A 6,155-nucleotide genomic window follows, 5' to 3' on the forward strand; every position below is an offset into this window, starting at 1 on the left:
AAGCACTTAGGAGAGAAGGTTAACTGATGAACTCAGTGTTACACAGCTAGTAAAGAGCAGAGTTGAGACTTATACCTGATGTTAAAACCAGTAATCTTACCTTAAAAATCTCTCCAAATGACCTTTTGTTATCTAAGCTAATAAAGGAACTGAATGTGAAAAAATAAATAAAACCAGTAATCTTTACTTCTCTAATTATGCAGAGAAGAAATTATTATGGTGAACTCAAGATGATCAACTTTCTCTCAAAGAGTGGGTAGCATTTTGATAAAGAGGAGGAAGGAAGAACTTTACTTTGTAAGGGATTCTTGTTTGTAGAAGACTTATTCGAATAGAGCAGATCAGTATGAAAAAGGAATGACAAACCCTGTCACTACCTCAACTTCTTTGTTCCATGCATTTCACCCTGATGCCTTGGGCCTTATTAGATGTCCCCAATACTTAGCAGGGTTGCTGTTATCACTAATTATGGACACAAGAGGGTGCTAAAATATCTCTCTTCTGGTTCTTTAGGCCCAGGTGTAGAACGTTCTCTTTCCTTTAATGCTCGTTCCATTTTCAGAAAAGAACTTTGATTACAAAACTCAGGAAAAACTTAATAGAAATAATGAAAATACAGCATAATATCAAATGTTTAGATTTCAAGGTTAACTGAAGTATAGTTCCAGTGTCGCTGATGATTTTGTACAATTTTAGATGAATGTAATAGAATTTCAAAGCTAGAAAGAACATTTGAGATTATCTTCCCTTTTTTCCATCCTGCTCCCCCCCTGCCCCCCTTCCTTCCTTCCTTCGTCCTTCCAGGGACACTTTGTTAAAAAGAATCTTTTCAGTTTGGAAAAAATAAGCAAAATATAAGCAGAACTGTTCTTCTTGAAATGGAGGTAGGATGCTGAAGCCCAGTCTCTGATCTTACCTTTGCCACCATGGCAGGCCCAGAGGCATGTCTGTTAACCCCAAGGTGCCACATAAAAGAGTTTGGAAAATCATTGCTGAAAGTCAGGTGGTTGGCAAACTGCATTCTTGAATCAAATCCTGCCCCCTGCCTGTTTTTGCACAGCCTGTGAGCTAGTTTTTACATTTTTTAATAACAGGCAAAAAGTCAAAAGAAGAATATTTTATAATGCATGAAAATTATATGAAATTCAGTTTCAGTGTCCATAAATAAAGTTTTATTGGAACACAGTGATGTTCATTCATATATATATTGCCCAAGGCTGTTTTTAATGCAATAATTTCAGAGTCGAGTAGTTGCAATGGACGCTGTATCTCAGTTTCTTTAATAGATATAAAATGATATAAGGTAATAATTATAATAAAGTATTGTTAGATTTGTAACAGATATGATATAATATGTATAACATAATAGCACAAAAAGGGGAAAGAGGGAATAGAACTATATAGGAGTAACATTTCTATCTCACTTTGATTACATTAGTATAAATCTGAAGTAAGTTGTGATAAATTAAAATGTATATAGTAAGCCCTAGAGCAACCACTAAACAAACAACAAAAGAAACCCTAAAAATGGTAAAAAAAAAATCATAAAGGAACTAAAATGTTACATTACCAAATATTTACTTAATGCAAAAGAAAGCAGTAAATTAAGAATGTAGGAACAAAAGGATATAAACAAATAGAAAAAAAAGTTCATATAAATTCAACTATATCAATAATAACATTAAATGTGAATGGATTAAACAATCCAGTCAAAAGGCAGAGATGTCAGACTGGATTAGAAAACAAGATCCAACTACATTCTGTCTACAGGAGACACCTTTAGATTCAAAGATATGAATAGGTTAAAAGTAAAAGGATGGAAAAAGATGTAATATGCAAACAGCAACCATAAAAGCTGGAGTGGCTATACTAATATCAGACAAAATAGTCTTTAGGACAGAGTACATATGGACTGCAAAGCCTGAAGTGTTTACTATCTGGTCCTTTACAGAAAAAATTTGCTAACTCCTGTTTTAGATGCTTATGATGACTCACTGGAATACAGGAAAATATATTAAAGTTTAGACTACATTTTAGAAGTCTAATTATTTAGAAACTTTTTGTGTTATGTTTTATACTATATATTATACATTGGGGTTGAATGTATATTCTTTATAAATAAATAAAATAGACATAATTTCACGTGCATGTGCAGAAATGTTTTTCTGATCAAAGTGTGTAATCAAGTACTTTTGGAAGCCACTCTAGTCTAACTGTATTGTTTTACTTGTGGGAAAAATAAAATCCAGAGTGATGAAATGATTGTTCAAGATCCCAGAGCAAGTTATTGGCAGATAAGCTACAGGTTCCTTGCCTCTTTCACTGCCCACCCCATCTTTTGCTGTCCTCCAGCTTGGGGTTTCTGAAGTAAGGCTCACCTGTGGTGACTTCAGATTCTCTCTAGCACTAGACCTACTACTATGTAATACATTCACAAGCCTTTTTCCTAGTCTTTTTATGAACCTTGGTATGTGCTGGCCATGTGAGTGCTCTTTGAGCTCAAGCAAGAGGGTGAGGCATACCCTAAATTCATCCCAAATGTCTTCCCTGAGCTTGTACGTATCTCGTAGATAGATGAAGTAGAAATATGCACACATACTGCATCGTACAAATATCCTTTGCTTTAGGAATGTGGTGTCAGGAACAAGATCAAAAAAGTTTCTGTAGTTGACTTTGGACTTCACTAGTTGGGATGATGCAGCTTATTTAGGAAAGTCACAAGTCAAGAGGGACACACACACAAAAAATTGTGCACATTCTAAAGGAGGTCCAGGATAATGAAAAATAAGAGACACCATGTCTGTGAAAAAGAGTAGAAGAAACTGGTGGTAACTTAGCTCAAAGATGACTCAGGTGCCCAAATAATTATCTTCAAGTATCTTAATGACTGTCCTGGAAAATGAGGAACTTAGCTGTTTCATAAGCCCAGATCTAGGACCTATGGTAGAATTTGCTGGGATTTGGCTTGGGTTCACTAGCTAGAGATGTCCAATGATGAACTGGGTGTCATATAGACTTTGACATCAGAGAGAAGTGAGAATAATTCCTGGCTTCATCTCTTATTGCCTGTTTGACCCTGGGGATTATGGTTATAGAGAAGAATAATATATTGCAATATTGTATGTATAACCCTCTTTTTTCCCCTCTCCTACATGTCCTTGAACCTCATGCAGCCAACTGCCAGTTTATACTGTCAGGATTTTGAAATTCAAGGCTAAGAGAATAGTTTGAGAAAAGGAATTTTGAGTCTGGCTTTTAGAATCTAAGGCCAGAATGTCTGGAAGGAAGTAGAACACAAAGTATATGCTGAAATAGTAGGTTTGGAAATATGAAGTAGGAGTCACACGGCACTGCCCACTAAGACCAAATAAAAATTCCATGGGCTGGAAGTTAATGTGTGGAGGAAAGACAATGTTGAGGGAGGAGATTGGTGGAGCCTAGCCTGCCTGGGACTCAACATACCTAAGGGAACCAGGGGGAGAGCTGTGGAACTGGCACTAAGACTCATCAACTACCAATAGAGAGACACCATCTATCACAAGGTGGGAGTCAGATCATTAATGGATATCATGGGATCACATTAGGCATTTGGACCAGTGTCATAAATCATCAATGCCATATAGCTGTCCTCATTACATCTAGTAAAGACCTCCTAATGAAACACTAGCAGAGTGCTGGTCATTGTCCTATGAGAGTTGCAGCTCTTTGGGACCAAAACTTTGCTCAGCTCTATTTTACTTTCCCTGTGTGGAAGCAACTCTTATTCACTAGGTATATTCTAAGGTGTTGCTTTGATGACAGGATGTCTCCTGAACCCTGTAGGAGGAGAGATCGTGTGGAAGGGAATCCTCACATCGGTACCTTGGTAGGAATGAATAGAACTGGTTTGAGATCCTGTCTGCTCCAACCCAGTTGCATTAAAAACAGCAATTCCAGTTACATGTTAACCATACTTTTGACTTTCCATGTGGTTACAATTAACTTTCCTAGATCTTTTTTGCTGTTGTTGTAAATTATAACATTAATAATTATTTTATAAGGTTGCTCTGAAGTTAAATGAGACAATGCATAAAAATATTAGCACACTGTTTGTCTTAGGATACGTTCAATAAATAGAAGCTGTTAGTATTATTCAAGAGGTGATGAGATCATAATCCCTTTAAGTGTTCTTATGAAACTGAGTGACCACTTGGTGTTTATGTGGTAAGGACATTAACACTTCTGAATGTGATAGTGGTCTCAGAGACCCATTTGTCAGTTTAGATCCAGTGTTTTTCTACCTGCTGTGCATGGGCTAGTACAGACTGGCTGTATAGCATAGCCTTGGATAGTGTTAAAATATACATAAGTCTGGGCCCAAATCCAGATAATTTGATTTAGTAGATTTAGAGAAAGGCTCAAGATTCTGTGTTATTAACAAGCTGTTTCCTTCTGGAGGTTCTAGGAGAGAATCCATTTCCTTGCCTTCTTTAGGTTTTAGAGGCTACCCACATTCTTTGGTTCACTGCCCTACATCACTCCAACTTCTCCATGCATTGACAAAGCTCCCTTTCTGACTCTGACCCTCCTACCTCCTTGTTATAAGGACTCTTATAATTACATTGAATCCTCCAGGATATTGCAGGGTTATCTTTCCATCTCAAGATTCTAAACTTAATCACATCTGCAAAGTCTCTTTTGCCGTGTAAAGCAACATATTCACAGATTCTAGGGATTAGGATGTAGATACGTTTGGGGGGTCATTATTCTGAAAATCATAGAGGATAACGTTTTTTTGGACTGTCAGCTACATGAGAAACCCCTAGATGACTTCATTCATTCCCACCTAGTAAGTCCATGTGTTGGGGGATTTTTCTTCTACACTACCACCCCTCTAAGTGTCTATTTCTTTGGTATACAAGTGTCCCAGAAGACTGATTTAGACTTGACAATTCTATATTTAGATACACCCTAAAGGTATGCAAAATTCCAATATAAATGTGGAAACTACTCTGGAGCAGCAGAATATCTTTACTTCTTTAGAGTGTTGGTTCCCACAATGGACAGAAATGCTTTGAGTTCACTCTGGGGAAAACTGGTCTCTGAAATCTTACTGCAGAATTGGAACGCAGCCATGGAAGGCCTTATGTGGCTAAAAGAGACTATAGATAATAATTCTGTGAGTTTGCCACTCTAGTCTCTTCAGCAGCAAACATGCTCATTCATTGGTCTCTGTATGTTTTCTTCAATCACCCCAAAGGACGTGATAACATTATTGATCTCTTTCTCTACCAGCCACAGTACCTTAATGTAATTCAGAGGATGTGTCCACATATTCTCCACTATTTGACCACAGCAGTCATAACAAACAAAGATGTTTGAAAAGGCTGGCAGGTGCTAAATGATCTGGTCAAAGTTGTTCAACAGGAGTCTTACACATATAAAAAACCCGTTACAGAGTTTGTTGAGTGCTTATATGTTAATTTTGACTTTTATGGGGCTCAGAAAAAGCTGAAGGACTATGAATCAGTGCTAGTGAATGATTTCTCCTTGGTGGCTTGTCTGGAGGAGTCCATTGAAAATACCCGTCTCTTTGTATTTGAGACTTTTTTTTGCATTCATCAGTGTATCAGCATGTTGGCAGATAAACTGATCATGACTCCAGAAGAAGCTGAAAGGTGGATTGTAAATTTGATTAGAAATGCAAGACTGGATGCCAAGATTGATTCTAAATTAGGTCATGTGGTTATGGGTGACAGTGTAGTCTCATCTTATCAGCAAGTGATTGAAAAGGCCAAAAGCCTTTCATTTAGAAGCCAGATGTTGGTCATGAATATTGAGAAGAAACATAATCAGAATAGTAGGTCAGAGGCTCCTAACTGGGCAACTCAGGACTTTGGCTTCTACTGAAGAACTGTACAGAAAAAATTAAAAAAACTATAAAAGAAAGGTGAAATAATAAAACCATTATGTAAACGTGAAACATTTTGGAAACAATTAACATAATGAGTATAAATTTTGGAGAATTTGAATAAAATTTAGACTGTTTTTCATTAAAACAAAATACTTGACAATTCTAGGGTATGCTGGATGGGAACAGAACAATCTTAAGGGTCAAGGTATAAATGGCTATCACTCCTGCTTGATGATCAGTGTGCCAGATGGTAACTTCTGTC

General features: G+C 36.9%; 1 pseudogene; it reads left to right on the forward strand.

Annotated features, from left to right (window-relative positions):
* Positions 1-3,802: 3,802 nt before the first annotated feature.
* On the forward strand, positions 3,803-5,889 carry LOC132486860 (eukaryotic translation initiation factor 3 subunit E-like; annotated as a pseudogene).
* Positions 5,890-6,155: the final 266 nt, after the last annotated feature.

The sequence above is a fragment of the Mesoplodon densirostris genome, chromosome 3 (genome assembly GCF_025265405.1).
Source record: "Mesoplodon densirostris isolate mMesDen1 chromosome 3, mMesDen1 primary haplotype, whole genome shotgun sequence".
Taxonomy (NCBI): Eukaryota; Metazoa; Chordata; class Mammalia; order Artiodactyla; family Ziphiidae; genus Mesoplodon; species Mesoplodon densirostris.